This window comes from Patagioenas fasciata, unplaced genomic scaffold, assembly GCF_037038585.1.
Source record: "Patagioenas fasciata isolate bPatFas1 unplaced genomic scaffold, bPatFas1.hap1 Unplaced_1, whole genome shotgun sequence".
NCBI classification, from domain to species: Eukaryota; Metazoa; Chordata; class Aves; order Columbiformes; family Columbidae; genus Patagioenas; species Patagioenas fasciata.
This window is the reverse complement of record NW_027288510.1, coordinates 2,813,052-2,840,653: the sequence shown is the minus strand read 5'-3', so window position 1 is coordinate 2,840,653 and position 27,602 is coordinate 2,813,052. Positions and strand designations below refer to the sequence as shown.

The 27,602-nt window shown below is 48.5% G+C and overlaps 1 pseudogene; it reads right to left on the bottom strand.

Annotated features, from left to right (window-relative positions):
• LOC139826691 (dynein axonemal heavy chain 9-like) overlaps nucleotides 1-27,602 on the bottom strand; it is a 115,704-nt pseudogene that overhangs the window by 50,132 nt on the left and 37,970 nt on the right.

Below are 27,602 nucleotides of genomic sequence, written 5' to 3'. Positions count from 1 at the left end.
TAAAGAATGTGTCAAGGGTTTTGATTGTGGGGTGACAATACAACCATGGCAGATGTGTTGTTAGCCCCCTCTCCCCCACCTTCAGCCCCTCTCTCTCCCCCATTCCCACTCAGGACAGGTGATTGGGAGGGAAAGAAGGATAGATAGAAGAGAATTGGAAAAATTAAAGATGTTTTACTAATGCTACTAATAAGAATAGAGAAAATAATACAAAATATACAAAACCAATCTTGAAAGCCCCAGCAACTGCAGAGCTGGCACCTGAAGTCCTGGACTGGACTGTGCAGCCAACCGGAGCTGGATTCAGTCTGTCATGAGGCCTCAGTTCGCAGGGACGACCAGCAAGGTCCTCTCCTAATCTCGGCCATAAGCAAAAGGGGCGAGATCCTCGTGATCTCCCACTTTTATATGAAGTATTCACGTGAATGGGATGTTATACTCTGTTTGTCAGTTTCTTGGTCACCTGTTTCTCATTGCCCCTCTCGCGAGATGCGAATCTGTCCTTATCAATAACCTCACATTCCATTGCTATGTTTACCAAAACATGGATCTGGTTCTCCAGGAAAACGCAGCTGATATGAAGGTTTTACCTGACAGGCAAATTCACTAAAAGAGAAACTTGTTTTTAACAAAACCAGGACGGAATGCCATTCTTATTATGAAGTGCTTGACCTCGAATGAGACTTCAATTGAAATGCCTGCATACAGTCACTAAAATGCATGTGCTCTTCCCAGACAAAACACGTGCAAGGTTCACATACCTGTAAGGGCATTTCTGGATCAAATTCAAACTGAGGAATAAGTTTAGACCAAGGTTCAAACTTCTTCGTTTCTGGATCAATGTAGAAGTCAAAGACTGTGCCCTGAGAGGGAAACTTGATAGTCTTGAATTCTGCCACCCACCACTTGCTGAACTCCACTCTGTAGTCCACAAGCTATAAGACAAAAAGTGGAGAAAATACACTAATCTGGATCAATTAATTAGTAATGGAGAATGTTATCTATCCCAGTCCACCAGAGCGGGATTAGTCCTTAAAATATATTCCACAGCATAAAGTTCTTATCATTTTTCCTGCTATTAAGCCTAATTTTTCATTTTCTTCATTTCTGCTCATCAGTCCTATTTATTCATCTAAATAATTCATCCTCTGTGTTGATCACTCTTGGTATGTCTGAGACTAGATAGATGGATCAATTTGAAAAAGAGAAATACGTGCCTATGACTAAACAGACCACTTGATTGATTCTTGGTGCCTACTTCTTCCAACAGACAAGGACACAACATCCGTCTACATCTGTGCTCATGGTCAGTCACAGCATGCATACCAAAGCCTTTCCTCATCAATCACACCACTCTATTCAGAGTGAGTTGTTGTCTTCTGGCTTCTTTTCAAGCCACAACGTTTCAGACAAGCAGGACTGCAGACACCAGCGCACCAAAGCAGCAGCGAGGGTCTGCCCCTTTGACCCCGCCGTGATTCTGCGCTGCCACATTCCCCTCAAGGCACCCGTTCCCTTGCTTTTCCCCATTGTATCTTTCTACACATGGAGATTTTGGAGCATCTGAATTTTTTCAACTGGGGTGACAGTTTTGCTTTAGATGCTGGGTCAGGACTCACAAAATGTGCTTAGTCCCCTCCTCTGCCCTAGGTCTCCTGTATGACATTGGGCCAGCCATTCTGCCCAAACACCTTCCCATGTGGACAATGGGAACTGGAGAGAGGTGGAGGGGAGGAGGAGAGGAAAATTGCTGTGAGAAAGATGGTTGTGAAATACCGGACGCATCATTTAGCCCGTTTTAACAGCACAGTTTGTTCCTGGGGTGTCTGCGGGTCTCTCCTCCCCATAGCCATACAATGTGGGGTCACCAACACATTGTCCATAGGCTGCTCGGCCTCCATAAGGAAACCTGGGTTTGTTGCTGAACTGAACCAAGTGTCCTCCATAAAGCCTCCTGAGCCACAGTCCCTCAAAAGACCAGTGGATTTGAAAAACACATTAATAGTATCCACGATTTTGCAGACTCATGCTATTCAGAGAGGCAGAATCCCTGTAATTCTCCGTTCTCCTGTTGTTATAACTCCTCAGCAGCGGCAGCAGAGTAGCCCGCAGTGGAGCGGGACGTGCGCGGCTGCTAAAAGCTTTCCCACAAGGGTGCCCTTACCCCGCACAGCCAGACCGCCTGCAAGCGCGCTGTGCCGCGCTGCCCGCCCTCCCTGACCCCGCGGTTAAATGGAGCCGCTCCAGCCCCAGCTCTATTGCCAGAACGGTGTGGAATTCAAACCACTTCCTTAATAAAAACCCCATATGGATTACCGCTAATTTCAGAGCCAGGAAATGGCAAATCTATCATCTGTTTTTATACAGGGGCCCCGCTACCCACCAACAAGCACCGAGTAGTGGGAAGCCTCCCAGACTGTTTCTCCTGACATTTCGGCCGCAAAAGGTCAGCGCGAAGGGCACCTTCGGTGGAAAGCAATAAACAGATTTTATATTGGATCATTTTTCATCAGGCTCCCCATTGCTCGGACTGCTGTATCCTCGCACTCTCAGCTCTGACATTTACAGAGCACCGCGGGCAGTAACGCACAGCCAGGCTCCCGGCGGAGCCTCCCGGAGGGTCGCTGTGCCTGCAGCTGCTCCTGCAGCCCACCCAGAGCCACTACCGCAGGCAGGAGCCCGGCCTGATGCACCCGAGACTGACTGTGCGGCACGGGGAACACAGCGGCCAGCTGCCACAGCACCGCACACCAGCATACTTGCGCTTGTACTGCTGAAGCAAAGACAAGTAGTGCTTCCCAGGCTTTATTGTGCTTTGTTTTGTTTCTTTAAGTCATCCTAGACTGGCAACACTAAGGCTGAGTATTTCCCAGCTGGCACATGGGAAATGGAGGCTCCACAAGGACCAAGGAAGCTGGTCTCGCACAGGTCATTCAATGGTCACAAGGTGTGATGGCACCAAGTGAGCACCCAGCTGAGCTTGAGCTGTGTTGTTCAGCACTTCCTGAAGCATCTGATCCTTGGCATGGAGCAAATCTGAAGAGACCAGCAGACACTCTAGGTCTGGCGTTAAGGTACATGAAAACACACAAAGAGACCCCTGGGAGCGCTTGAGCAGCCATCAAGAACGGCAGTGCCTCCACCCGAGCTGGGGAGGGGTGTCTGGTGTTACATTCGTGGAGAGACCTCCCGCATAGTCCAGACAACACAGAGTTTGACACAAGCCCAGCGGAGATCAGACGTGGATCTCCAAGCCCTTGACAGCAGTGCAGTGTGGGCAGACCCAGACATCAGGACTACACACTTTAGATCTGAGGATAAGGCGTCCTCTGACTAGGGGATGCAACCACCCAAGAGTAGGTGTGCCCCTGTGGCCACGAAAGTCAATGGCACCTGGGGTGCCTTAGGAAAAGTATGACCAGCAGGTCAAGGGAGGTTGTTCCTCCGGCTCTGCTCTGCCCTGGTGACAAAACACCGGCTGGTTTGTGTTATGTAGCACGTCTACCTGTGCAGTCAGAAGGCTGAAAGACTGCTCCACTGATACATCCATCTGATAAATCAGTCTTAATTTGATCACATTATGCACATCCACAGGCTTCTATAAGTTAACCTTATGTTTCTCCCCAGTGAAATGCATCTGCATAAGCAAACATCCCTCCACCTTTACCACTGACCCCTCAGCTGTTCTCCGGTGGTGTTACACCCTGGATAACGAGGCCTTTCGTAAAAGGAATTGTTGTGTTTCTAGTTTATTATCACCTATATGAGAGCCCCAGGAAAACAGCATTACTGGCATAGCACTATGTTTCAGAAAGTATGAAGAAATCAAAACAACACAAAACCACACAAACAAACTGTGTGAAAGATGCTGAAGAGGCATCTTCCGTCTTACCTGATCTCGAAACATTGATCCACCAAAGGCCCAGACGGCAGCAAAGACAAAGTAAAGTTCATAAAGCTCCTTGGGACAGTCAGGAGGTGTGTTCTCCTCTGCCAGGAGACGTTCAAGGAGGTAGCACAACATCTGAACCATACTCTGTTCAGGAATGGGAATAATCTTCTTAAATCTAAGGGATGGAAATTAGAAAGCAATACGTCCATCACAACCCAGGAAGACTAGAAATGCTCTTTCAGAACACTGGCATTCTGCTTGTCAGCGGTACGTGTCCTATTCCCAGGTACAATACAGAGAACACCCATTCTCACACTCAGACCCGCTGGCACCGGCACATATACAAGTAATAACAATAATCAGAAGTTTCAAGCATTTTAAAACTTTGATCTTCTTGAAAGAAGCAGAATGGAAGACTTGCTAAAGGCAATGATTTCCTGCGAGCACGATGAGTTCAAAAGCGGTCAAATAGAGGAGTAATAAAATAAACCCTTTCATCTTGCCATTTTACATTCATTTAAGCTACACTTACAGAATTCCAAACTAATATTGTAGCTGCACTGAAGTCCTCCATAAAGTAATTATAGCTATTTGAAAGGTTGGTTCTACGATTTCTGAATTAAGCAAGCTACCAAAACACTCAGCTCAGGGTTGCCTGCAGCTAATCCCGTGGATTTCACGCTCTGAGACAATGTTCAGCAAACAGAATGGGAAACGTCCGATTGACTTTGCTACCAACAGTCAAAACCAACTTGGTCCCACAGAGAGAAGTTCCCTAGCACAATGTTTAAGTCCTGATTCCAGACCCTTCTGACACATCCCCCTTTTGGCTGACATCTCCCATGCTCACTGATTTTTCTTTTGTTTTTAAAGGAAAGTGCAACTATAGGAAGCAAGTAGAGGATGGGAGATGCTCCCTTAAGTTTTCTGGGACTCTACTTTGGCCAGTCCTCACCACAGTATGAGAAAGAGAATGGTTTCACATGATGATAAGCAAGAACCACATGACTTCCCTGTGGACGCTGCTTTAAAGCCAAATCAAGCCAAGAAGCACTAGGACCCTTCCAAATACCCAAGTTCTTAATGAAAAATAACTTGTGGAGTGGGCTCAGGTCTAGCCTGACACATCAGGAGGCTGAAAAGCTTTCTCTTTGGGATCTGCCGGAATTATTTTCCAAGAGATAGAGAGTTGATACAGGAAATACAATAAAAATCAAATCAAAATCAGATGAAAACCAGATCTGACCAACACGATACAGGCAGGAGCGTCACTTTGCCCACCTCGCCCTGCTGGTTCTCTGAGCTTAAGCCAATGATGCTCAGGGCTTCCAGGGGCAAGGAGGATCATGTGCAGCACAACCCAGCGCAGCACAGCTGGGCTGGACAGTGGCAGGTGTCCCCATGCCCTCACCACGGGTGACACAATCACTCATCAGATGGTACCTTGTTCTGAGGGTGTCCAGGCAAATGGGCAGGTACTTATCAAACAAAACGGTCAGGTTGGCTCTTTCGGACTGGATCTCTCGCCTGTCGATCCAGCTGCTCACTGGAGGATTCCAGCCCAGATCCGACGGGTTGATGTACAGGATCCCTTTAGGCCCAGGGTAAGAGAGAACATATAGTAAAGACATAGCAGAAACTGTTCCTTTCTTCCAGCAGAGTTTACCAGGTACTTTCACACAACTAAAACCCTATCAAATATGACGGGACGTCCCATTACCTGCCCCCTTTTCCTGCCCCACTGCAGAGTAGAAACATGAACAGTGAAGAAACTTCACCCTTGAAACCACGGCGCTTTTCATGACCTTGCCCTAAATTCAGAACATTGTCTTGTCTGAGCAGTTTCATTGCTCTGGGCCCCATTTCCCCATGTGTAAAACTAGGGGACACCTCCATTCCCTTCTCCCATACTTCATGCACTTCTTCAGAAGATCAAGAACTCTTTGAGACAGATACTGTCCTTCTCCTCATAAAGTCCATCCAAAGGGCTTTGCACAACAGGAGCACTCAGCAACGCTGAAGCCATGATCACCCACCAACAGTCAGAGTGCTCTGGGTAAATCTCCAGGATGATGACAGCTCCACATGTGCATTTGGGGTCAGGATCCTCAGTTTGTCTGTCAGAAACCTGCCCTGTCCACCCACGGCCGCTGTGATCTCAGGTTGGGTACTTGCAACAGGAGTCAAGTTGGCCAACAGAAGACTGGTTAATGGCACTAGATCCTCCTGGGTTCACGGCAAATCCCAGTGCGGAGCTCAGGCCAGGACTCACCCGCTCGGGACACGGTTGCTGGGGTGGCTGTGCGCAGGTGGCTGATCTCAAACACCAACCGCATCGTTGGGTTCAGAGGGATTCTCTCATTGCTCGCCAGGGTCAGCACCTGCATTGGGCAGACAGACAGACAGACAGAATGACATCTTCCCCAGGAACAGGAATGAAAAGCATTCAGCACTTTGCACTAAAAAGCTTGGTTGCTGCCAGCACAGTTCCTGAGGGAATGCAGCTGATTTCCAGCAGGTAGTAGAACTGTCTTCCATGACTCAAAGGAACAGCACTCCCTTCGAGCGGCGGAAAAAGGTGTGGAATTATGACCCCACCCTATTTTTGAAGGGCCTGGAGCTACAATCAGGACATCTGTGATTATCCATGAGCCCAGTTCCAGGAAGGGAAATTACAATGAAACCATGATTTGAGCTATTTCCCCTCATGCACCATTTTCTATATGTGATATTGTTTGGTGTATCTGAAGAAACACAACCGCATTATTCTAGGAGGTGTTATTTCAGCATCTGCATTTTTAGGCTGAACCATGCCATGCAGTCAAAGAATATCTCCTTCTTTAACTTATATTCATTACCTTATTATCATCCATCACAGTATTAAGAGACTCAATCCACATTGGATCAATATCTCCATCTAGTACCATCCACTTGGGACCGTCATGCGTGATGTTGGCCAGCTCTCGCACGATTGATGAAAACAGGCCTGGGAGGGTGACAGGAAGATGGTGATGAACACTGAACTTGACACCTGCTCTAACGGTTTTCTCCAGCAACACAGTAAAAATTACTCTAATTAATGCTTTCCTCTCAAACATGCAAAACTCTATGTGCCTATACGTAAATATTACTATATCACAATACGGTTCTAGTTTGCTTTAAAGTGAAAAAAGGGTTATCAGTTATCACTACTGAAAATGATTGCAGACCTACGCACGAGCTTCATTCCCACCGAGAATCATAAGGGATAAGAAAAATGTAGAGTAGCTACTCAAAGGCAAAAGGCGGCATGAGTTATACAATGCAGAGAAAACCACCTGAATATGCCTAGGAAATCCTTATAAATATTTTTTTGTGGCTCAAAGTATATCAGGGCAATCAAGATGCATTAAACGCTGGGTCATGGCTTTAGTGAGACTGAGGGGAGAACAAGCACAGAATGACATTGAATGACAGAACAAAATGTTGGTAAAATCAAGGAGAGAGAGGATACAGAGTCTCAAGGGGAGTGAATAATGAATGTTAAGAAGACCACGAAGGCTGGGAATAGAGCAGCAGCACTGCAGAGCAAATGAAAACTCCACAAAACTATTGCTCTCCTCTACATGTGAAAATACCTCGGGAGATGCTGGTCTTCATGAAAAAACATCAGGCAAACATTAAAAAAAAGCCTCTCTTCCAGTGAATTGTGACAAGAACTCTTTTTTTTTTTCTTTTTTTCTCCAGGACAAGCTATTTCTTTGTGATCCAGATCAGGAACAGCTAGTGGCACCATCTGACTGAAGACAAAGCTTGTGCTCAGCAAATGCAGAACGGCTCACCTGGAACAGGTGTGTGATCCCGAGACTGGGTCAACAAAAATAACGCTTCAGCGCCTCTGCCTCCAGCCAGTTCCTTACGTGTTGGACACACGCCTTGGGAACCACTCCGACATTATTAGCATCAGAAACAGTTGCTGTCTCAGGGCATCAGGGCTTCCCTCGGATACACCGCGGCAGCGGGGAGAGGAAAGCGCCTCTGTCCTGACCTTGTGCATCCACAGCACACGGCTCTCTTGGGGTTTAAAAGAAGAGTTTTGTTCTGCAAAGAACACTTTTGGGATTCCCATATGGGACCTTTTACCACCTAACATGTAGGACCTTTTCAACTTCTGATAATGTGACAGGATAAAACTGGGGAGCGGAAAAGCAGGGGCTGATCTGTAAGGGAACAGGTCACCTCTTGCTAGGCTGTGGTGAAGATTGCCTTGCTGGTCTTTGACAACATGAAACAACATTTTCAGGAATGGTTACTGCAGAAAATATCTGCCTTGAAAGCTCAGGGAGGAGTGCCACTATTTCATTTAAACCATCGCAGGCCAGAAACCACCGGACAGTCACCTGTAAAATGTCCCTCCTGCTGTTCGGTGTCACCGCTGCCCTCGATCTGCAGCCACTGCTGCAGCCAGTCTGCACAGTTCAGGCTGTACCCTGCACGTCCCTCTGCCACTTTGATTTAGGCTCCCTAATTACAATTAGAAAGAAATTAACCTGGCATTGGAGCAAAGCAGGGGGTCGGGAAGGGTCCATGGCGGGGCCAGGGGAGGTGGGTGGCAGCTCATCTGCTGCTGTGGATGATTCATGGTAATGTCTTCCCTCACCTCCCCCACACCTCCCCAACCCGCCGCACACGTAAATCGAAGCTGCCTTTATGTATCAGTCACAACCAACATTTCCACTCCAGATTTTCTGTAATCTTCCAGCAAGTTTGAAATGTTCCTCAGGAGTAAGCAGGATCAACAGCTTGGCAAACGCTGGTGTGCTACAGAGATCGGGCAGCCATACTGAGTGGAAAAACTGACGTTAAGGCTGCTGTGCGTGCTATCAGCAATGAAAACCTGGGGATGGGACATTTTTTGGGGTCCCAGTGCACACCACAGTGCAGGAGGGACATCTCTTCCATCACTGGTCCAGCCAACTCCCAAAAACTGCCTGCCCCACTTAGGAACTGGTAAGTGTTGGTATTAATGGGCATTAAAATTATTCTTAGGGCAATAGGATCAAGTAGGCTTATGCTATATTTCCCATTTGAAGATCAAAGAGCTAAAACATCCTGTGTATCCTTTCAACAACAAACTGTCATGTGGCTGTAGGCAGCAGACAAGCACCTGGGCTCTCAGACCTGCACATGAAGAACCAGTCACCCTGCTGCTGCTCGGGAAATTCATTAAAAATACCCGTCTTTATCTACATATTTCAGACATGAAATGACATTTACCGTCTTTCCATTCTCTTGTTGCTGGGTTAATGATGCCAAAGAGCTCATCATTGGTGACTGCCTTGGGGTTGAGGTCTGTCCAGACAGGACGTCGCTTCATTATCTGGTAAGTCCTGTTCAGGGATCTCATCACCTGAGACTTGCCCGTGCCCGCGTTACCCACCACGAAGACAGAGTGCCGGACCGTCAGCAACTCCTCCAGCTGCACCACCTGAGAAAAACACTCCCAAATTTTAGACAAAGATGCCAAACTGAAGTTCAGGTCTATAAAATAGGTCCCACTGGGCCACCTCTTTAGAAAGACGTGACCCTGAGACACAAGCAGATTTGACAATTGAGTTTGGTCCAGCCACTCTAATCACAATGGGTGAAATCCTCAGCCTGCAGATAAACTTTCAGCGCTGTTTATACTTGACAACCACCACCTGATGAGGCCCTGCTCTCCAGGGGCTACACTTTCATGAGCCTACAAAAGTTGGCCCCTTTGGAAGCCCAGAGACTGATCCAGTGCTGACTTCAGGAGCAGGTGCAGCTGCCTCAGACCCAGCACAGCTGACTGCCCTCCAGCGAGATCTGCCTGCAAGGACAATGCTGTGCAGAGCTCTCTTTGTAGAAGCAAAGCTGTTTGAGAAAACCCAAATGATTTGATGGCGATGTGGGTGTAGCAGAAGATCTCTTGGTCTTACTTTGAGCACAAAGTTGTCCTCAGCCTGCAGCCGGAGGTCCAGCACAGCCTGCCTCACAAACGACTCAAAATTCAGGTCACGCTTCCGAGGCACATCCAGTGCAGGGAATAGATCCCCAATCAGCCCCATAAACACCGGCACATCATCCGTCACAATCTTGGGGATGTTGAAGTCACGAAGAGAGCGCATCAGAACCTGGTCTTCGGGTCGCTCTGGGTCATCTCGCTTGAGGGAGCCAGCAACAACCAGCACTGACTTAATGGCACGCAAGCCCCAGTCGTAGTGATCCTACACCAGAGGAAGAAAAAAAAAGAGGCATGAGTTTATGCTTAGACAGCACCATGTAGGGTGAAGAACCACCATTCCCAAACTGCCAGACTAGTAAGCAATGAAAATACATCTAAATCTGTTATTTGCATTGTGGCCAGAGACCTTCTCCAGCCTGAGTGACCTGGTTTCCATCTCAGTAGGTGAGATTCCCGTCAGGGACAGTATTAAAGAGTCAAATAATTCAGCTGTTCAGACCATCACATGGGCTCACAGTTGGCAGTAAGACAGCAGCAGGATTTGCACTCCAGAGACCAAAGCAATTTGTTTCACCTAAATCATAAAGCACCTATAGCAAGGCCAGCCAGCCCCCTGCATCTGCAGGAGCCACCAAGGTGAAAGGCTTGTGAGTCCATTATGAGGCCCCAAAGACCCAAGTTTCTCCACCCTGCCCATCACAAGATGACAAGCCTGTTTGGTCTCAGAGGAGGTCCAGGAATAAGGGGTCAGTAAAGACATTGCTGAAAAAGTACCACAAAACGGCATGAGAAGAACTCTCAAGCCAACAAACAACTGTTCATATTTCTGTCCTGTTAACACCCTCCAGAGCACAGCTCGACAGCTCTGCTCTGTGTGGGAGGCCATGGCTTCCACCAGGCCCCTCAAGGCACAGCACCAAGTTTCTGCGACAGAGCATATCCCACCCAGCCTCATGCTGGCACAGCCAAGATCAGGTTTGTATCATCAGGAATCCTGATTCAGGTCTCCTCTGGACCCAGCTTCAATCTACACAAATAATGACAAGGAAAAATCTGATCTGCTTTGCACTGACAGTAACTCTAACAAGACCTGGAACCAGCCTAAGGCTGAACTCAGAGAGGGACACCATAAACCCTTTGCAGGCAGGAGAATCAATAGGAAGAGACTGGAAAGCAAAAGGTCACTGAATACTACCCCAAACATGGTGTCATTTAAACTCACTGAAAGGTCTCCCATTAATGCAGCTGGTCAAATGCTTTTGTCCCTGCAGATGCTCCAGTAAAGCAGTCTGAAAATTTTATTGCTCCGATGATCACCAACCCTCTCCTCCCCCAGCAGCCAGTGCAAATGCAGTCATTAAATAAAAGCTGTGAAACGTTAGCCATGGAGCTGAGCAGCACAGTGCCATGTTTCTGCTGATTTTGGAGATTCATCATACCACTCAGCCACAGAATCAGGCTCACCTGCTTGGACAGGAGCTCTTTGCAGAGTTGGTAGAGAGTAATGAACTTCCTGGCTAACACCCGGGCCTCGATGAATCCCTCAGCCACCAACATAATTTCACAGATCAGCTCAAAGTCTGGCACAACCATCGCACACGGCCTAAAATGACAGGTGAGGAGGCATTGCAGAACAAGTATTTCTTGACTACAGGTCTTACAGGCAGCGCATTTGCAGCTTCATCTTCTAGGCCTTCTTTTATGAGCCAGGTCACCCTCTGCCGTCCCCACGACAAGGGACAGAGCTCCTTTGCCCTGCCTGTGCGTGCCCAGACCCAGGCCTGTTGTGCAAGGCTTAAACTACCTGCGAATGCCCTATGCAAGTGAATTCCCCAAGGACAGGAGGTCGAGCCTGGATGTTCCAAAAGACAGTTTCTGCCAGGTCACAAACCCTGACCTGGACTCACCTGAAGAGAGCTTTTAAATTCTCAGGTAGCTCTGTTCGCCCTGCGTAACCAGGGTTCATGGTGATGAAAATGCCTACTGATGGTACTAAGTTGATGTCTTCTCCAAGAAAATGGAAGGATTTCTTCTTCTCCCGTATTGCATCCTGCACGCTCTTCACCTAGAAATCAAGACAGTACTATAGTATCAGCGTTCACTTATGAAAAACACATCAGACAACGGTGCTTCCTTCGTTACTCTTGGCCTCGTGACAAATGGGGCTAATCACTGTTTTATTTTTTACCGGCAGCACAAAGCTTTATACACTGTTTGGAGTACATCAGCATGGCAATATCAATTTCCCATCTCAGTCAAACTCTGGCAAAGCAGAAAAAAGAGCTGAAGAGAGTGGAAAGTCAAAATGCAAAGGAGTTGCAAGACTTCACACCTTTGCTCCATGAGACAATGATGAACGTGGGTCAGGAAGAGCAACTCAGGAGCGGGAAATGTCCCCAGCACTGCCTGCATTCACCTTGGCTTTTGACATCACCTGTGGGACACTGCTCAGCACATCTCACAGCAAAAACACCACCAAAGGCTCCACCATCTCTGAACCAGCCAGCCCAGCAGAGGTCTGATGTGTGAGAGAGACACAGGGCAGTACAGGTATCCACAACATAGCCAACACCCAAACGCACTCCCCAAAGTCTATCACAATATGGGCCCATTATTCCCTTTACCCATCTCACCTCTCCCCACACAGCGTTGCTCTTCAGGACATCCCAAAACCCTCCTGTGCCTGCTCCGTTCCCTGACCAGGCCCAGAGAAGGGGTAGCACCTCCCAATAAGCTTGGCCTCAGCTCAGTTGTAAACTGACCACTTGATATCACTTTTAAAGATTTTGGGACATCAGACGTTTGATTTAAAACCAAAACCAGAAGGCAGAAGCTGTAAAACCTCTCCTAACACCTTCACTCACTAATATTATATTGTTTTTTATATTTGCCTGATTGCAGCTTTGTTCTGCTCATTCCTCTCCTTCCGAAGAGTTCACCTCTCTGCAAACAGCACCTCAGCGAGGGGCAAATCTCTCTCTATTCACCGCTCTAACCTCACTACTGTTTGCCATCTCAAAGTAAAGCAATTAATCGAATTTTTCCCTGTAAGGAACCATATCGACATCAGCTGCATGAGTAAGACAGCCAATTAAACATCGCCATGGTAACACTCCTAATAGCAGCCAGGAGACACCATGATGGAATGACGGCCGTGCCGCTTTCTTCAGCTGCCACGCTCCAGCCAGGAGCGAGGGAACCATGAGCAGTTGAGTCATTCCTGGGCTTCTTTTGTTCAGCTTCCCTTTTTATTTCAAGATCCTCAAAGACTTTTTTTCAATGACAACTTTAAACTAGGACCTGACGGAAGAGAAATTGAGAGGGAATGATACATAAACTCTTGTACCTGCCTGGGGCTTCTCTGGGATGCCACATAAGGTACCAATTATGAGTGAAACAGATGAGAAGAATGAGGAGTTCATGGAGGGGTTAAGAACAATGTCTTTGACCGAAACATTTACAGAAGTGTAGAAACTTCTGAGCTTTATATCTTTCTACAACACTGAGCCCAAAAGGGAGTCCAGGAACAATTCAGCACCTCAATCAGATATTAGGATCCTAAAACACGCACTCAGCTGACAGTTGGATCCTGAAGAACTTGGGCACTTTGGCACCTCAGTTTTCTGCACTGAAGCCCCCCAAGGCTTCCCCTGTATAAAATAATGCCAGGTTTCCTCATGGGCTGGTAAGAGGAGGGGAAGGAGGACGCGAAGTGACAGATTATATATATAAGCACGAGAGCCCAGGACTTTCTGGCACGATGGGGAGGCCAGTCTCCCTTCCAGCCCTTCTCCAGGGATGCTGCTGCGCTTCACACGAGACTCACCAACACAATGCACTGAGCAGCTGAACTACAGAGGAGATGAGAAACCATTCGCCAGGGGAAACACCCATGCCCAGCTGGGCACCGCTCCAATAGCTCTGTCCCAGGTTTAATCCCACGGTGTCAGGGTACCCTGGGCAAGCGCGTCAGCAAGGGCCGCAGATCTGCCCCAGATTCCAGCTCCCGAGTGTCACCAGCTGACACTGGCTTTTGGGAGCACCACGGGGCTGCACACATTCCTCCAAGGAATGGTGCCAGTTGGCCAGGAATACCTTCCAAAGCCACTTGGCAGAGCTGTCGTTACAGACACCAGAACTAAATCCACAGCCATATAGTTTTGGAGACAGGTTAAGAAAATTAATCCTGAATGTATTCCCATTTCCTGAGTATGACACACAACCTGTGCCTGACCAGGGGTGATAAGGAACCCCCAGAAGTCCAGCGGATCTGCCCCAAACACCCCTCTTCCCCTCTGTGAAAATTATTCCCTACATTGCAGACTGAGCAGCCGCAAGTCAAGGCAGCTTCTCTGTCTTGAAACGATGTGCTGCAATTATCTCACAGCAGATTAACGACACGAGTGCTTTCCTGAGGAGGAACAGGTACAGAGCCATGGTGCGTAGTGGTCTGGGAAAAGATGCTACAAAGAATTGTCTTGGCACAAATGCTGTAACTGGGGCAAGAAAAGTGACAAATATCTTTGCAGCACGTAACTGCGACATCTTGGCAGTGCTGTGATATTCATGTGATTAATCTTGAGATCTAATCCCACACCTGCCTATACACAGAACTGAAACCGGCAATATGCAATTGCCATTTTTACCCTTGCTCCAAAGACTGCAGAATGGCTCTGCTCTGTTTGTATTTATTTATGAGTGTTTCTCCACTCACCTGTACAGCAACCACAGAAAGGACCTCAACTGAGATCCTGTTAAATTCATCAAAACAGCCCCAGGCTCCCGTCTGGGAAAGGCCTTTGTAAATATTCCCACAAGACTGGAAAAACAAAACAAAAACAAAGATTACAAGAGTGAAATCATAAATGGAATCAACTCCAGCAAAAAATTGATTTTATTTCCCAGCCTGTTTATTTATAGCAATTTACAGTCTATTGTGGGTATTTAGAAAAGTGCATGGAAACAGCAGGCACAACTCAATTATAATATTTATAGCTCTGCGCAGCTTGCCACTTTATCTGCTAATTGCACTTTCTCGATATATCTGTGCACCAGTTTCATTTAAAGGTCACTTGTGCTGAATTACTGATGGTCCCGTTTCCTGGGAGAGCCCATAAGCTAAATGAAATATGATCCGAGGCTACCAAAATCACTGTACCGTGCCAGACTGGCAGAGAGCAAGACTCAGCCTAATGATTCAGTGCTCTGTAGCGGCTGAAGGTTCACTATGTTTTGGGTTTATTCTGGGAGAGGATCCTGAGAAAACCAGGACAGGTCCCTCCCCGTGCCAGGGGCTGCCAGGTCGCGAGCACGCCGAGAAGAAACGACCAGGGTCCAACTATCAGCACAGCCTTGGTCTCAACTGAACAGACCAACATTTTTGAAGAATTACACATGAAATCTAACTCCAGAAAGGAAGGGAAATGCATAATGAGGCAGAGAAGATAGTTCGGGTCTCTGCCTCCTGAAGAACCTTGTGCAAATCTTAGAGAAGGAACGGGAGGAGAAGGAAAAGGCATTCAGCTTAAAGGAGTGTAGCAGGGATTTGGAGAGAGGTGATCACAGAATCCCAGCCTGGTTGGGCTGAAGGGACCTCTGCAGATCCCCCAGTCCAAGCCCTGCTCACGCAGGGTCACAGAGCAGATCACACAGGTGGGTCCAGGCGGGTTTCAATGTCTCACAGAAGGAGACTCCACACCCGCTCTGGGCAGCCTGGGCCAGGCTCTGGCACCTCCCAGCAAACAAGTTTCTGCTCATGTTCAGATGGAGCCTCCTGTGTTTCAGTCTGTGCCCGTTGCCCCTCACCCTGGCGTTGGGCACCACTGAACAGAGTCTGGTCCATCCTCTGACACCCACCCTGAGATATTGATCCCATTGATCAGATCCCTCTCAGCTTCTCTTCTCCAGCTCAACAGCTCCAGCTCTCTCAGTCTCTCCTCACAAGAAAGAAGCTCCAGACCCCTCAGCATCTTTGTAGCCCACTGCTGGACTCTGTGCAGTTATTCCTTCTTAAACTGGGGAGCCCAGAACTGGACACAACTCCAGATGTGGCATCACCAGGGCAGAGCAGAGCGGAAGGAACAACCTCCCTTGACCTGCTGGTCATACCTCTCCTAATGCACCCCAGGTACCGTTGGATTACTCTCATCCTTCAGGTTTGCTCGGGCCCTGAGCATCCCCTGCCCCATGTGACCGCACCGCAGCCGAGGTGGGAGCCATACCTTGTAGTCCATCTGCTCGGAGCAGTTAAACACGTACACCATGATGCCCAGGGCTCGCCCCAAATCTTTCGTAGTCTCCGTCTTGCCAGTGCCCGCAGGGCCTGCAGGTGCTCCGCTCATGGTCAGGTGCAGTGACTGGGTCAGGGTGATGTAACATCTTTCACAGTGAATGATGAATGAAAAAAGGAAATATGTCCAATAGGTCAACTGTGGGCTGCAGGGCAATAGCACTAGAGCATTGCACTCAGCAGAGCCTCTCCTCTGAAAAGCTGTACGTGAGCAGGGGTCATGTCTGAGCTGAAAGCCTTCTTGGCATTAATTACCACCTCTGCTCAGCTCTGTTTTCTCCAAGAGATACTCATCTTCCACCAAGGTCTGCCCAAACCTCTTCATGTCCAGCTTGTGTTCTCTCTGGATCCTCATACAACTCATGGATATTGGGCACATCTCAGGCAGTATGAGAAAAGGACAGCTTTTCTGGAAGACCTGTCACTGACAGAAACCTGCTCAGGTGGCCTATGAGTGAACCCAACTCAAAGCTGCAGCAAGTCCCAAAGTTTCTCCATCATGTTGATGATGGACACTGGGGTGGTGTCCACATGTGAGTATCTATACTACCTGTATAAGCCACAGAGGTGTAGTCAATATAGCCAACAAAACCTGATGATACCTGGGGGCTTGACGCAGCTGACTAACACAGGTGACTAGAGCCACCTGAGATGCTCTTGGTTGCTGAAATGTCACATAGGGTGGAGAGATATGACAAGGGGTCCATAGGAGACTTTTACACTTCTGGATTGGCAGCTGGAAGCCAGGTGGGACAACACAGAGTATCTCAAGTAACCCTAGGTGTCCCCACTGAGGCAACCAGGTAGATGTCTGCTTCAAGATGGGATGAAAGCTCTCTAGACTCACCAGCTTTATGGACTGTGGACATCTTGTGCACAGGAAGACACCCACAAGTGTTTTAATGGGTGAGCTGAATCCCACCCAGGGATCTGATGTACAAATTCCCCAGAGGGTACCACCAAAAACCAGATAAGAGTTAGAGCTCGACCACTGGAGTGCTGGGACATGGAGACAGAACAAGAGGGATACAGGTGTCTGAACTAAATCCATCTTTGGTTGGCATCTCTCTCTCTACCTGTGTGGCAAAGCCCAGCTATGACATTGTGTCCCAGGGACTTACCTGTCGGTCAGCGGAGTGATCACAAGCCGAGGGGTATTGCCAAGGTATTCATAGGAGTACAGGAACTGGGCGTCACAGATGTTGGCAAAGCAGTGCCGTTCCTCATCTGACCATCTGTGCCGGAGCTGTGACAGCCAAATGAAGGCCTGGGCATTGTCCACCTGCAACACACCCACAAACACCATCACAGGAAGGCCGGGGATGCCAGACACATGCAGCTCGGGGGCCAAAATAGCGACTGCTATAAAATGTTCATGGGGGATGACAGGTCCTCACTGCAAGGCAGGTGTGGTGAGGAAGGCCGCCTCCTTGCAATGCGGTGAGAAATGTCACCTCCCCATCTCCCATCAGTAAAGGGGAGGAACCAAATTAGTGACCACATTGGTGGGAGAGGAAAAAATTAATGGCCAAGAGAAAGAGCCTTACAAAAAGACTCCTGAATAGATTTAAGAAGCAGCAAGTCATGAAGAAGGTCTCATAACGCAACCAGAGTGAGAGAAGGAGCAGAGGCCATCTAGACAAGGAAGAGGTTGCAGACAGCACCAAGGAAACTGACTGGGGACAGGTGGACAAAGACAGGCATGGCCAGCGCTCTCTGCACAACCAGCAGGCAGGTCCAGATGCATCACTTCACCCCAGGCTGGACCGAGGCACCACTGAGCCCAGCTGAGCCTTGAAGACAGAAACCCTGTGAGCAGCCTGGCTGCCTCTGAGATGACACAGATGAGGGAAGAGCCACAACCCAATACATTCAGGGCATCTTCCCACCCACCTGCAAGGCTAAACACTTGGCATGGTGTCAGGGACAGGGGAGTAGTGTGGGAGAGGTGTTGCAGGAGAAGGGAGTCCCACATAAGTCCCTGTGGCCCCACACCAGACAAAGGACGCTACAAAGAACAAAGCTTGAATGCTTTTTCTTACTTTCTAAAGTCAAAACTGAGACTGAGTCCAGCAGCCTCCCAACACACCACCATCATCCACCAGCACATGTCTTGGCACCAGGACGCAGTGCCGCGCTCTCACTCCTGGTGTGAATCTGCAGCAACTACAAGTTGGTGTTGCAGGGCCATGACACAGCACAGCTCTGCAGGCTTACAGGGGCTTTCTGCACACTTACTACAAACATTGTAGAAATAAATTTAGTCATACGTCTCCCACTGAGACCGGCAGTGATCTGAATGGCCAGTGGTTGGGCCCCCTGAAGCCCCCTCTCCAGCACCCACAGAACTGTGCTGAACTGCCAACACCAACCTTCTGTGCTATCATCTTTGCCACCACATCCCGAGCATGCACGTCGATGGTGCAAATGGTCATGATTTTCTGTCTGTCGCCCTTGGAGAGCTGCCCGATCAGCATGGTAACGAGGGTGTTCAGCTGGGTCACTTGCTTCTTGTGCTATTCCTTCATCGCATTCTCGTAGCCTTCCTCCACCCTGGCAAAGGCAATCCCAACCTCGGTTGTCCACCAGATCTGGGTGCAGCAAAGCGCCACCTAGGGAAATAGGCTGGTTCAGTATCAGGGAAAATACCAAAGCTTCCTTATGTTCAAGAGTGTCGGATCCACAGGGAGATCAAGGATGAAACATCCGTGACATGAAATTAAGTATTTTTTCATACAGTAGTCACAGCAGACAGTACAACAAGGATCTGCTCCATGACATTCATTTAAAACACCATATCAGTGATAGACACATTTAGCAGCTAGTTATAAGTAAATCAGCACCTTTCACATGCCTGACACAGCAGAGGAGGAAGAGTTGGAGACCACGAGGTTGTCAGAGGTGCATCTGAGGGGCTCTTCACTCTTATCTGGCCTCACCACTTTGCCTTCCTGCTGCACCTCTCACTGCTCTGGCTGTACAGACTGCACTGCCCAAGCCCCTGGGCTCTGTCACCCAACCAAGAGCCCCAACCAGAGCATGGAGCTCAGCCTGAAAACTCCATCAGGAGACCGCCAGGATAAAGGACAACTCATCCTCCCTCTCTCCTGGATAGCAAGGTGGAGGCCAGAAACATGCCTGTCCGCAGCTGCTGAAAGAAGGGAAGGGCAGGACTGATGGGGAACCCAAGAGCTACCTTTCCACGAGCCAGCCTGAGTGGTGATAAGAAGCAGTGGCAGATACCTGGGCAGGATAGTCAAAGAGCCATTGTTCCCTTGGTTTTTCCTCATAAGCCATGACGGCTTCTGTCATCTCATCTCTCACAGTAGCCCTCATGCTGTCTAGTACATGACTGAGCCAGACTTCAACCTGGAAAAGAGATTAAATCCCAGTAACACATTTGCTCTTCTTAAGTGCCTTTGGTAATTAGTGAAGATAGGAAATGAGGCAAGCATCTCAGTTCTCTTTAGACTGGACATGAGGGAAAGGTTCTTCACCCAGAGGTGCTGGACACTGAACAGGCTCCCAGGGAGGTGTCACAGCCCCAGCCTGACAGTGTTCAAGGAGAGACTGGACAACGTCCTCAGACACACGGGGTGACCTGTGGGGTTGTCACTGCAGGGACAGGACTTGGACTCCATGATCCTGGTGGGTCCCTTCCAGCTCAGGACATTCTATGAGTTAACCAAACCTCACAGCCTCCTTCAGACTGGGTAGATTTGGCTAATTCTGGTACTGTAGGATTAGCATCTACTTCCAGACACCAAGAACAGAAGACAGATTTTTTTCTTGAACTCTAGCTACAGGAGGAACCAAAATGAACTCCGTCAATGAATAATTTGGTCAGGTGTGTTCCACCTCCAGGCCATGACAGAATCCCTGGTGGGATGTGGGCAGTCTGCCAGCAGCAGAAGAAAGATGCTGCCAAACTTGGGAACACAATTCCTGCTGAATTTCATATTTCACAGGCAAAGCCCTCAACAAGAAGACAGACTGAACGCAGCAAGCTCCATTGCTGGGGAGCTCAGTAGCCGGTATTACGTACTTTAGCTTCCTGTAATAGACCGTGCAGAAAGGTGAAACTACCAGGATAGATAAGCTGAGCAGTAGCTTGATTCTTACATTTCATACTTTCACTCGTGGTATGAAATAATGAAGACTTGAGAAACAGGTAAAAGGCCTTCTCCTGCCAAACACACCCGTGCAGAGGTACTATGGAATAGCTTAGTCTCTTTTCAGTCTGCATCCCCTCCCTCACCGAGGATATTTGTAGCAAGCTTTAAGACTAACCTTCAAAAGGTCTTAGAAAAAATCAAATTAAAAACCTAGTCAGAAAAATGGCACAGCTCTTTCTCTCACAGTGGACTGCGACATCCACGTCCCCCCTTAGTGAGGACCTATCCAGAGTGACACGAAAGGTTGTGGTGTAAGGAGGTACTAAATCACCACCTCTTCCAGCTTTTCTCATGCACCAGGGGAGAGCAGTGAAGCTCTATGACGTCTTGGCAAGGGATCTCACACGAGGGGCAGGGGAGCAGACTCCACCGGACAGTTTTGATAGACAAGGACTTCCCTCTCACCTGCCCACTGCAGTCACAGGGCTCGCTGAAGCTGACGTACTCCTCCTCTCTACTGTACATTCCCAGGCCAACCTTGGTTGGCTTTTGCTCAGAGTCCAGCTGGAATTTCATCCTGGCCAAGCTGTCAAAGAGTTTGGAAAGATGACGTTGCACCTGCAAAACGGGTTGTGTAAATAAAGCGACCGAGATAGGACGAGCGGAATGAAGATCACTATACATGTCACAAGCAAAATCATGTTAACAAAATATCTTGGATATTTAGGTAGCACCACATCTTCTCAAATGTGGCCAACATACTGCCAACAAAAGCCTCTTGCTGTCTCTTGTAATACTTCCACCTATTTCTACGTAATTCAGAAAACAGACATGCCTTAATAAATCATGTTTCTCCATTGGGAAATCTTCCATACAGAGCAAAAGCATAGAAAACATTGAAACACCTCATGACTCCTACCCCAAATTTCCCTACATGTAGTGATGAGAAGTCTGTAGCCATTTCTCCACCTCATCCTATTCTCAGCACAACGTGGAGTTTTCTTCACTATGAACTTTCCTGTTTTTCCACTACTAGAAACTGATTTTGTGCTAGTGAAATATCCTAAATTCTCTTTCATGGAGAAGAAAGATCTTTATTTCTGCCTAAGACCTATGATAAACAGCCCAGACCTCCTATAGAACAACCATGTTCACCAAAAGCACTCTTCCAGAAGGAAAAGAATAATTCAGTTCTTTCCTGTTCACCTCCATCTGAGTCTGCAAAGCCAACAGGGAGATGCTGTGGGCTCTCAACATCAGCATCTGCCTGCTGGGAGCTGAGCAGGTCACCAGCACTTCTTCCAGACCACTGCGTAACACACAACTGCATCACTGCGCGCCCCACGCCAATGAAGGTGAGATTCTCCTAGGATTGACGTCCCCACAGAAAGGGGAAGCTCCCAAAGCAGTCCCAGACAGGAGCTGCCTCTCTCAATTACAGCAGAGAGGTAGAAAAACTCCCATAGGGGAGATGAGAAATGAGGGAAAGGGACCTGGGGGTCCTGGGGACAGCAGGGTGACCATGAGCCAGCACTGGGCCCTTGTGGCCAGGAAGGCCAATGGTACCTGGGGTGGGTTAGAAGGGGGTGGTCAGTAGGTCAGAGAGGTTCTCCTGCCCCTCTGCTCTGCCCTGGGGAGACCACACCTGGAATATTGTGTCCAGTTGTGGCCCCTCAGCTCCAGAAGGACAGGGAACTGCTGCAGAGAGTCCAGCGCAGCCACCAAGATGCTGAAGGGAGTGGAGCATCTCCCGTGTGAGGAAAGGCTGAGGGAGCTGGGGCTCTGGAGCTGGAGAAGAGGAGACTGAGGGGGGACTCATTCATGTTTACAGATATATAAAGGGGGAGTGTCAGGAGAATGGAGCCAGGCTCTCCTCGGTGACAACCAGTGATAGGACAAGGGGGAATGGGTTCAAACTGGAACACAGGAGGTTTCACTTAAATTTGAGAAGAAACTTCTTCTCAGTGAGGGTGGCAGAGCCTGGCCCAGGCTGCTCAGGGAGGTTGTGGAGTCTCCTTCTCTGCAGACATTCAAACCCCCTGGACCCCTTCCTGTGGAACCTCAGCTGGGTGTTCCTGCTCCATGGGGGGATTGGACTGGATGAGCTTTCCAGGTCCCTTCCAACCCTGACATTCTGGGATTCTGCGTGAGATGCCCAATGCTCTGATGCTTTCAGAGAAGGAAGGGTGGAGGTGGATTTGTCCATCTAATTCTGACTCACTGACTCACAAAGAACTACAACCCTCCTCTCATGAGCTGTGCTGCAAGTGGACGCAGCTTCTCACACACATACAAGCAGGGCCAAACCCTGGGAGGTGCTAAGTGACTCTGAGAAGCACAGGGCACTCAGCATCCCCCCAGATCACAGAATCATTTTGGGTGGAAGAAACCCTCAGGATCAAGTCCAGCCATACCCTAGCTCTGGCACTAATCCATGTCCCTAAGAACCTCGTCTAAATGTCTTTTAAACCCCTCCAGGGATGGTGACTCCAGCACTGCCCTGGGCAGCCTGTTCCCATGCCCCACAGCCCTTTCTGGGAAGAATTTTTTTACAATATCCAATCTGAACCTCCCCTGGCACAACTTGAGGCCATTAAGCGTATCTTGAGGCCATAAGCTTCTCTCTTTTCAAACCGTAAGTAAACCGTAGAAACTTTTTCTTACATGTAGAAGCTTCTGGTCACAAATCCCCAGCTGCCCCTTCCCAGACCCTGTCCAGTCTGGAGGGTTCGGACACAACCCCAGCACTTGCTGCGATCCTGCTGCCAGAGCCCGAACGCACCTGAATCTGCACAAGTTCAGCACCCAGTTCACGAGGATAATGTCATTGTGTATTTAATCCTCCTTTAGGAATCATCAGACTTTGAAACTACATTGGGAAGGCTGAGAGTGTATCTATGTATGATACTGCTTGACATTTACTTTGATTTTACTGCAAATACTTTTGAATAACAGAAAACACCCCAGGAATTTCTTCTTACTCAACAGAGCATTTCAACACAGTATCTTTGCTTCCTGTGTTTTTTTTTTCCTCTTCATTTTAAATATCAATCAACTATGTATTTATGATACTCTGTGGGCTGAAATCACCCAGCAGCAGACACAGATAGAAGCAGCGTTAAAGGTTAGAGGTAAACAACAGCATTTCCAAATACACATGCAAACCTGCTCCATTCCTGTGCTCACATCAATACTGAAAATGGTGGAAAGCCTGAAGAAAGTGAAAATACTCGCTACCAAAAGACAGAATTAGGACTTTGTTCATCATCCAACACTCGCCTTTTGCTGTGAACGTTTTGACTGGTTTTATGCACCAACCTCTGAATAAAAGATGCGTCCCAAACAAGGCCAAGCAGAGCTGTGCAGGGGTGGGTGGCAACCCAAGGAAGTCCTGCCTTGGCCACAGCCACTGTCTGACCACCAGCTGTCTTACCTCTTCCAGGCTGTGTTCTGCTCTTCCCCTGTGAACAGGCCATCCCAAAGACCTTTGCATGGGGGAAGGAAGAAGTGGCTGACTAGCAGATGTCTCCTCTGCCTAAAAACAGAGACGTCTCCAAGCCCTCGGTTGTCAACACTGTCACATTTGAATGATCGGTCTGTGGCTCTTTCAACAACAGATGCTGTTTGCTGGCATCCCAGCTTGGGGAACCAAGCTCAGCAACAAGTTTTGGCTGAGATCCTCAAGAAATGGTTTCCCCCAACCTCACTGTATCCCAGCAGAAACAAACCCACTGTTTTTATGGTATCAAGAACATAGCTCTGCTCTGTGCAGTGCTTTCAGAACCATCTGCAAGCATCACCAGGGACAGATGGGACAACATACGGTGTGCGCATTGCCTTTCAGAGACGACAGATGAAGGCCAGCAGTGAAAGAGTTATTGTTAATCCAAGTGAGGGTGGGAGAAAAGGCACTCAAGAAAGGATAAGCTACAGCTGAGTCCCTAGACAGCATCTTCCACCCTGACATTACTGACAGCTGGAAAATGTGAAGGTGACATAGTGCAAGGCTCACCAGCTGTGGGTTGGTGCCATTGGAAAGAATATCCAATCAATCTGCTGAAGAAACAAAGTAAAATCTGGGAAAGGCCAATCTTTTCATGTCCAAATATTCAGCCAAAGCCTTCTCACACAGGGACAACCTGGGGAGAAGAGCAGAAAAATAGAGCCCAGGACAGGCGGGTGAATATCCTTTAATGTGTCGCGCTACAGTTTGGGTTATCGAGCAGATTCTCCCCTCCCATGGGGAAATGCCAGACATGAGCTGAGCCTGCAGGCTGGTCCTTTACAGCATTTTCCAAATAGATAACAAAGCACATAGTAACTCATAGATCTCTCTCCACTCCCAAGGGTCAAACAGACAAAGAGTCAGAGAATCCTCACCAAAAAGCAGAAACACAGGTGGAAGAAGAGGCTAGAAAGGCTTTGCAGTCTGACTTACTGTTTTAGACAAGCTCTCAACTGCCACAGGTGATTTCACACTAGGATGAAAGTTTCCAAAACTGCTTTTATTCTAATGAGCACATTTTAAAGTCTGATTCAAACCTACTCAGCTTTTTGTGCTTGTGAAGCCTGAAAAGAAACTTGTTTGCTCCGTTCTAAAATGAATCTCTCAGTGTTTACATGTTAAACTGCTGCTGAGCTTTCAAAGTTCATAAATAACATGCAGTTAGTCCTCTGTGGGGAACACGGGCCTTATCTGTTTAGGAAGTAAAATTAGATCTCTATTTTAAATGGATAGTTATTACTGACACAACAGCTCTCACGTTAACTTGTTAGGTGTGTTCCAGGTAGAGTAGCTCATATGTTAGGTGAGAACTGTATCCATCTCTGGACATTAAGGTCTTTCTCAGGGAGTTTAGTTATACCATCTGTGAAGGGTACACACACAAAGATAATTTTGTTAATTAAAGCACATGGGATCAGCTCTGCTGCAGATATCCCTGCTTGGACTGCTAAATAGATATTTAAGACACCAAATTTGGGGTGGCAGTGAGGCCACATGTTATTAAAACCAACTGAGTGCCTAGCTTTGTATGTGTGCAAATCAATATTCAAGATAAGAGTTTGCACATACGCAAAGCCAGAATCCACCTTGGGGGCTTCAGGGTGATGGATCATGAATAAAAAGACTCAATGTGTGAATGCAAAGAACGCACAGTCCAGAAGGAAAGCCTTGGAGCACAGGTTAAACCAACTTATTAGAGCTGATCCCAGTCTCTGACAACATCCTGGGACTGAAGTTGTACCTACCTACTCTGAATGTCCTCCAGTTGTTGGGACAGACCTGGTTTATTGGTGGCCTCAACCACATTTGGGGTTTTCTGAGTTTCATAGGCCAGTTCTTTAAAGTCCGCATCAATCCCTTCAAAGCGTTTGGAGTCCTAAAAAGCAACACAAACATGCTCATGGTAAAACATGGATTTTGTGCTAAAGGTCTCCATCCTCTGGGTGCTGTCTTTGGGTTGAGGGGAAAACCTTCTGTCCAGTGCAGACAGGGACCCCTCCACCATTCCAGAATGGCTCTTCCACTGACTTGCCTGAAACTAGTCTGCAAACAGGCACTTGCCTTCTTGTCACTGTATCCCAAAGGGGTTGTGGATAAAGTGCTCCATGCAGGAGGCAATGTCTAGGACCAACCATTTTCATGGGATTTAATTCCCCTTGGAAAACCTCATAAATCTCTCTCTCCCATGTCCAGGTGAAGTACCAAGTTTCCCTGGCTGCAGCAGCAGGAGATGCTCCCACACCGTGGAAAGGCTCCCAGCCTCATGTGAGTGCACTCCTCCCCTCCTGCTACAGCACAGGAATCCCAACACCCATCCACAAAACGGGTATGATGACTCTTGTAGAGGAGAGCCCTTCCTTGCCTTCAATGAGGGTATGGAAACCCCACGTCAGCACCGGAGGCCCACATCAACAATTATGCTCCATATCTAACAGGGACTCTGAATTTCTGGAGCTAAACACTGAAGAATAAAGCAAGCTATGTTCAAAACATCTCTGCTCCTCCCTTCTTCCCAGGTCAGGCCTCCTAAGTGAGGCGGGACACTGAACAAGTGTTCCAAGCAGTCCAGGTAACACTTCCACGCTACCCTGTGTTCAGCCCCAGGAGCAAGGCTCCATCTGGAAGGTTGAGCCCTCCCTACACTCACGCCACAGATCCAGCTCCAGGTGAGCATCCCACAGCCTGTCAGCACATCCCCCCAGCCCTGGATGCATCCTGAGGGTGCTCAGCTACAGAGACTTTGAGCTTCAGTCTTTCTTTTACGGAAGAGAAGCTGCTGACTGAGCCACCTGTGTCCCTGGAGCCAAGAGGGCCCCGTGTCCTGGTGCATCCAGCACGGCACGGCCAGCCGGGCAGGGAGGGGATTGTCCCGCTCTGCTCTGTGCTGGGGCGGCCTCACCTGGAGCATTCACTGTGTGCAGGGCTGGGGACACAGGAGAAAAGGAGATAAAGCTACTGGAGGGTGTCCAGAGGAGGGACATGAACTTGGTGAAGGGTTCGGAGGGGAAACCGTATGAGGAGCGGCTGAAGTCCCTGGGTTTGCTCAGCTGGAGCAGAGGAGACTGAGGGCAGAGCTCATGGGGCTGCAGGTTCCTCAGCAGGAGCAGGAGGGGCAGGGCTGAGCTCTTCTCTGTGACAGTGACAGAACCCAGGGAATGGCAGAAGATGTGCCAGGGAGGGTCAGTGGGACATGAGGAAAAGGTTCTTCACCCAGAGGTGCTGGACACTGAACAGGCTCCCAGGGAGGGGTCACAGCCCCAACCTGACAGTGTTCAAGGAGAGACTGGACAACGTCCTCAGACACATGGGGTGAATTGTGGGGTGTCCTGTGCAGGGACAGGAGTTGGACTTGACAATCCTGATGGGTCCTTCCAAGTCAGGACATCCTATGGTTCTATGGTTCATACCACTGCCAGACAGCTACTGAGATGCAGACAGCTGCCCAGCAGGATGCAAATGTAAATCATGATGCAATTTCATACATGACATTAGATAGCTCCTGGATATTAAGAGCTTGCTGGCACATGGTACAGCCTCAGGGCACTGGTTATCAGCACCTGTATATATTGCCCAGTGAGCGAGGTGTGCCCAGAATCATAGAATCATTTAGCTGGAGGAGACCATTGAGATCACTGAGTCCAACCATAACCTAAATCTAGTACTAAACCATGTTCCTCATCTATACATCTTCCAGGGATGGTGACTCCAGCACTGCCCTGGGCAGCCTGTTCCAATGCCCCACAGCCCTTTGGGGAAGAAATTGTTCCCCAGATCCAACCTCAGCCTCCCCTGGGCAACTTGAGGCCGTTTCCTCTGCTCCTGGCGCTTGTTCC